Raw genomic sequence first — 6,846 nt, forward strand, 5'->3', positions numbered from 1 at the left:
TTTTGAATACCAAACAGGGGATTTTGTTTTTGATCCTGAGGTGGCAGAGAGCCACTTGGGTTAATTGAATAGGGGGTGACATGGCTGAACCTGGGCTTTGGGAAAGTCATTTTGGTGGCTGATTGGATGATAAATTGGAGTGGAGAGAAAGTTGAGAAAGGCAGACCCACCAGCAGGCTATTGTAATAGTCCAAGCAGAGAAGGAAGTATGTAAGAGAGATGTTGCTAAAGAGAAATTGGCAGGTCTTAACAATAAATTGGATATGGCAGGGGTAAGAGATAGTAAGGAGTCAAAGATGGCACCTAGCTTATCAACCTGAGGAACTGGGTTGATAGTGTTACCCTTGACAGTAATAGGGAAATTAGGAGTGGGGAAAGATCTAGGTGGAAAAATAAACTGTTCAGTTTATGTTAAGTTTAAGATGTTAAGTCTACTAGATCTAGTTTGAGATGACTGAAAAGCAGTTGGATAAAGCTTATGAAGGTCATGAAATCTTGAAAGAAACCAGAGACTCTAAGTGGCCGAGGTAGGTAAGGAGGTCCATTCCAGGCATGGGGGTACAGCCAGGGCAAAGGCACTGAGATGAGAGCTGGAATAAGAAGTATCCTGGTATAAATGTTTTTATGGACTGCAGTAAGAGATGAAGAGTGTTTCTTCCCAACTTTCCTTCTTGCTCCTGCATTTATTGGAGCAATCAGCTTTCACAAGAGATCAGAATTGAGATTGTGAGCAGCATCTGAGCTGGAGTTGGAAAAGAGAAAGCCTGATTACTGAGACAGAGAGGAGAGAAAAAGAGGAGTAAGTTGACAGGAGACAGAAAGAGACCTGATCTGAATCTTCTGATCCCCTTTTGTTGCTGTTTACTTGTTTCAGTTGTATCTGACTCTCCATGACCCTATTTGGGTTTTTTTTGGCAAAGATACTGGAGTGGTTTCCCCAGCTCATTTTACAAATGAGAAAATTGAGGCAAACAGGATTAAGTGACTTATCTGGAGTCACACAGCTAGTAAGTGTCTGAGGCCAGATTCGAACTCACGAAGATGAGTCTTCCTGACTCCAGGCCCAGCACTCTATCCACTGCACCCTCTGAACCCTAGTGTTCTCCAGAGCTTGACTCTCATTAAGGACTATTGGTTTGGGGGGTACCCAGTGACTTATTGGAAATATATTATACTGTAGTGCTTCAGAAACTTTGAGGACATATAATGGACTCTCTATAACATATGGGAAGGTGGATAAAGCAAGAAATGTATTACATGAAATAGTTTCTGAAACAGTAATATATTCCAGCATCCCTAAGAGATGAAATAAGTGTCGATGATTTTTAATAGGTGATAGAGCTAAACAAGCTCTCAGAGCCTGAATGTGGCAATGTAGTGCTGCATGTAGACCATCCTCTAGATTTTTACTAGAAAGAACTAAATCATATTTACAGAGAAATATAGGGGAAGGCAATATAGTATAATGGACAGAGTGACAGAATTGTAGTCAGTAGAGATTGGGTTTTGAATCCTGCCCATGTCATTTACTAGCTGTGAGGCCATGGGCAAGCCACTTAACATCTCTGCACCTCAGTTTCCTCATCTATAAAATGATGATAATAATAACTATGATATTTACCTAGCAGAGTTGTAGGGAGGATCAAAAGAAATAATGTATGTAAAGTATTTTTCAAATCTTAAAGCATCATAAAAATTCCAACCATTATTACGAATGTGAATCTCTGATAAAACTCAACTATATTGTTGTTGCATGCATATCAATAGCAATAATAGTCAGCATTTATATAGCAGTTTAAGGTTTGTGAAATACATTACCCATATTATTTCATTTGATCCTCACAACATTCCTATGATGCAGGTGCCATTATTATCACCATTTTGTAGATTAGGAAATCAATGCTTAAAGAGGTTAAGTGATTTACTCATGGTCAAACAGCCAGGATTCATACCCTACTCTTCCTGACTCCAAGTCCAATGCTCTGTGCATTATGCCACAGTGCCTCCTATGTCTGGCACAAATATTGTGATCACATTGGACCATTTTCACAGAGGATCAGATATCAATATTTATGATGATGATTTTTTTTATTCTTTTGGTTTCCACAGCTTCATCAAACATTAATACCTTCTATAATAGCTAGCATTTATATAGCTCTTTAATGTATGTCAGATGGTTTACAGATATCCTCATGACAAACCTAGGAGAAGGTGGCATTATTACCTCCATTTTGTAGATGAGGAAACTGAGTCGAACAGAGGTTAAATGACTAGCCCAGGGTCACAAAACTAGTGAGTATCTCAAGTTGGATTTGAACTCAGAACTTCTTGACTCCAGGTTGAGCACTCTATTCACTGAGCCATGTAGTTGCCTCCTTATCTGTGTCATTATCTGCTTTCATAGGATCACAAAATTAGATCTAGGAGAAAAAAAAAACCCTCTAGATATCTTCCAATTTAATCCCTTGTTTTATAGATAAGGAAAAAGAAGCTGAGAAAGATTAAATGCTTTGCTCCAGTTGTTTTGGCAGAGACACAGAACAAATCTGATTTCCAGACAAATGTTCTTTGTGCTGCACCATGGATGAGCAGATGGAATCCTGGGATAGTCCTCTGCTTCCTTTGCCAGTTTTTAAATTAATTTATTCTTCCATCTTTTGTTCCTTTCCATTTCCAAAGCTACTACCCTTGATCAGAATTTTCTCACCCATTGTATTTCAATGACCTTTTAATTGACCTTTCCCCTTCTTCCCTCTGTCCTCCTCAAATTTATCTTTCACATAGCTGCCAGATTAATTTTTCTAATACATAACTCTGATCATGCCGCTTCCCTGCTCAGAAATCCCCAATGGTTCTTTTTTCTCTGCTAGATACAATCTACACTTAGATGTAGACAGAAGATTTGTGGATGTGGAAGAGAGCTCAGAGATTCTTCTCCTTCGCTTGGCAGTGAGGTCCCTCCAAAAGCATACTCCAACTTACCGGGGCTAGCTTTATCTAGAAACTCTGGCAGCATTGTTTGGTGAAAAGAGTCCTGGAAGGCTTAGTTTCCTTCTTTATAAAAAGTTAATAATATTTGTACTAGTTCCCTCACAGGGTTATTTGAGAAGAAAATGCTTTTAAAACCTTAACATTCTATGTATATTTAAACTACTGGCATTTGCTTTGCCTTCCATGAACCTTAGTTTCCAGCTAAACTAGAATAGTCAGTCTTCTCAAAATAAATCCTGTGACTTTCTGTCTCTGTGCCTTTGCTTACACCAGAGGTGTCCAATTCAAGGCTTGCCAGGGGCAAGTGGCCAGCAAACTCTGGAGTGGGGCCCAAGACAGATTAAAATGTAATTGGTAAGTGTTTAACAAAATAAATAAAAATAGAATACAATATATTGTTAATTTGTGGTTTTCTAAGTCAATATTACCACAGGGAACTATTTTTATTTGAGTTTAACACCACTGGTTTATACCATTCCCTATAGTAGAATGCTTCATCCCTCATTACCACCTTACTTATAGACCCAGCTCAAATGTCAACTAAGTAATCCATAAATACTCCCAGATTCCACCCTTTACTCTACCAGCCAGAAATACTCCCTCTCCTTCCTTTGAAGTCTCAAAGTAGTTTGCTTATAGGTCTAAAGGTCCTTATCACACTCTACTTATTATATTCATTTGTGTATGAATGTTATCTTCCCTACTAGACTTAGTTCTCCAAAACCCTGTGTCTCATCCTTATTTATCAACTCTAGGAGAGGCAGCTAAACCAAGCTGTAGATTAGAGTTCTGGGCCTGGAGTTCAGAATATTGTTGGTCAGTCTTGGAGAAAATTGGATAGCAGTCTGGGAGACATTAGGTTTAGGCCTTTGTGAAGGCAAAGTAGACCACCTTTTGCCTCAATTCTTACTTAACCTTTAATTACTGAATGGGTATTGCATCAGACAAACTGAGACCTGGGAAAGACCTTAGCTTAAAAAGGCCAAAGTTTCCCACTGTATCCAGGGGTCATTGCCAGTGGTCCTGACCTATTTGTTGCCACTGGACTCCAAGGCCCCTGGAGTCCACAGCACTGTTGCCTCATTTAAATCCAATTCACTTGCAAGTCAAGACATCATCCTCCTGATGTCATTGGTCCTTTTAGAGAATGAAGGATGAATGACCATCTACGAGTAGCAGTAGCTGCCCCAATGGGGACCCAACCCTCCAGTTCCAGTTGGGCAATGCTGCTATTTCTTCTTCCTCCTCCTCCTCCTCCTCCTCCTCCTCCTCTTCTCCCTCTGTCCACTTGGGGAGTCATATCCTTATATGTGGGTGCTTTGTCCAAAGGAATATAAATTTTGATCACTTATAATTTACAAGATATGTTGGGGCTTGGGGGCTAAATTTTTTCCCCTACTTATTTATTCTATCGTTGTTGTTGGGGTTTTTTTTCCTGAAAAACTGGGACAATTAACTTTTTTGTCTCATGTAGTTTTCACTTATGATTTCTTGAACTAGCTTTGGAAAACCAGGCTTTGATAAAGTCCATTGGGATTCAAATTGAGCTGCTTGACTATGTCTTTAAACCCAAATTACTTTGGCTCTCCTGATTGGCCAATAATAGGCCAATACGTCATGCCTTATATCACGTATTCATTTATCCAAATGGATACGTGACCTACAGTGCTTCTTAAACTGAGGGTCGTGACCCCACATGGGGGGCTGCGAAAGATTTGGCAACACTAAAAGGTTTCTAAACTCCCAATAACCAAAAATTAATTCAAATCAAACACATAATGAGTCTGAGGTGTTGCTGGATTTTAATTGAGCAACTTCACTGCAGCCTTGGTTCTGAACACACAATATGTACACTTTGCACTGCTCGTGCCATCACACCACACAACACCAATGAATGCTGCCAGAAACACCTTGGCTCAGATTTGAGACTATTGTATGCTATGAATTGCAGTGGTTTTGCTATACATACGAAGTTTTATGTACTTACTGAAACATAATAGTTTAATTACAGAAAATAAAGACTTTTAATATTTTCCTACTGTCATTTCTCAACATGCAAGTATCAAATTAGTATATCTTTGGATGGGATTGTGTTAGAATGTTTTATTTTAAAAATTATTGTTAATAAGGGGCAGCTAGGTGGCACAGTAGATAGAGCACCGGCCCTGGATTCAGGAAGACCTGAGCTCAAATCCAGCCTCAGACACATAACACTTACTAGCTGTGCGACCCTGGGCAAGTCACTTAACCCCCATTGCCCAACCCCCCCCCAAAAAAGGAAAAAAATTGCTGTTATCTCCTTCTTTTGCAGAAACATAAGTGCTTAATTGCAGCAAGTAAAGACAAAAACCCTTTAATGATATTTCTCCACCATCATTGCTGTATGTGTATATGTGTGAACATCAATTTTTTAAATTAAGCACAAATGTAATTTTATAAACTAAAGCTAGTATTTATTTGAGGAATTATTAGCAATATTTATTTATATTTTAGGACAAAACTATTTTTGGCTATGGATAAGTGTCTAAATTAGACAAAAAAGGTAAAAATACTGATGACAACGCAGCAGAGTCTTTGCTACCAGATTGTAGTACACCTAAATTGAAAAGAAAAAGAAAATATGTTGAATCATTTTTGCAATATAGATTTACTTCTAATAATGATGATAGTGTGGGAAAACCTCTTTGCTTAATTTGTAATGAAGTTTTGGCTACACAGAGCATGAAACCAATCAAATTAAAACATCTTAATACTGAACATGCAGTGTACTGCAATAAATCAAAGGAATATTTTGAATGACTTTTAAAATCTTCAAATAAAGAAAAACAAAGTTTTGAGAAGTTTGTTGCTGTCAATGAAAAGTATGTACTTGTTTCCTATGAAACTTCTCTTTTTTAAATTAATTAATTTTCAGTTTTCAACATTCACTTCTATAACATTTTGAATTTTAAATTTTCTCCCCCTACCTCCCTTTTCACCTTCCCAAGATGGCAGGCAACCTGATATAGGCTCTGCATGTACATTCATATTAAACATATTATCACACTAGTCATATTATAAACAAGAATTAGAACCAATGGGAGGAACCACAAGAAAAAAGAAATAAAACAAAACCAAAAAAGAGAGCAAATAATATGCTTTGATCTGCATTCAGACCCCATTGCTCTTTTTCTGGATGTGGAAAGTATTTTCCATCATGAGTATTTTGGAGTTGTCTTAGATCCTTGCATTACTGAGAAGACCCAAGTCTATCAAAGTTAGTCATCACACAATGTGGCTGTTACTGTGTACAAAATTCTCCTGGTTCTGTTTATTTCATTCAGTGTCAGTTCATATAAGTCTTTCCAGGTTTTTCTGAAGTCTGCCTCCTTGTCATTTCTTAAAGCATAATAGAATTCCATTACATTCATATACCACAACTTGTTAAGCCATTCCTCAACTGATGGGCATTCCCTCAATTTCCAATTCTTAGCCACCACAAAAAGAGTGGCTATAAATATTTTTGTACATGTGTGCAGTGACTGCTTCCAGAGCTCTTGGCCCACAGATGAAGGGGGGGATCAAGTAGCTGATCAGAGGTGGATTACAGGGATCTCTTTGCTGGTGCTGACACAGGATTCTCTCTCTTTGCCAATGCTTGAATCTGAGTTGCAGTCCTGGGTGGTCCTGGGGCAAGGAGGAGCACTGGCCTGGTGGAGCTTGTGGTGGCAGTGCATAGCTAATCCTCCTCACAGTTCCAAGGCAGAAAAGAGTGCTTGTGGTTACTCATAGACCAGAGCACAGGCCAGGAAAGAAGTAAACATCTCTCCTTTGATCATACCACTTTGGAAGAATTGAAAATTTATAGGTCCCTAG

Source organism: Phascolarctos cinereus, unplaced genomic scaffold (assembly GCF_003287225.1).
Source record: "Phascolarctos cinereus isolate Bilbo 61053 unplaced genomic scaffold, phaCin_HiC Scaffold_2;HRSCAF=192, whole genome shotgun sequence".
Lineage (NCBI taxonomy): Eukaryota > Metazoa > Chordata > Mammalia > Diprotodontia > Phascolarctidae > Phascolarctos > Phascolarctos cinereus.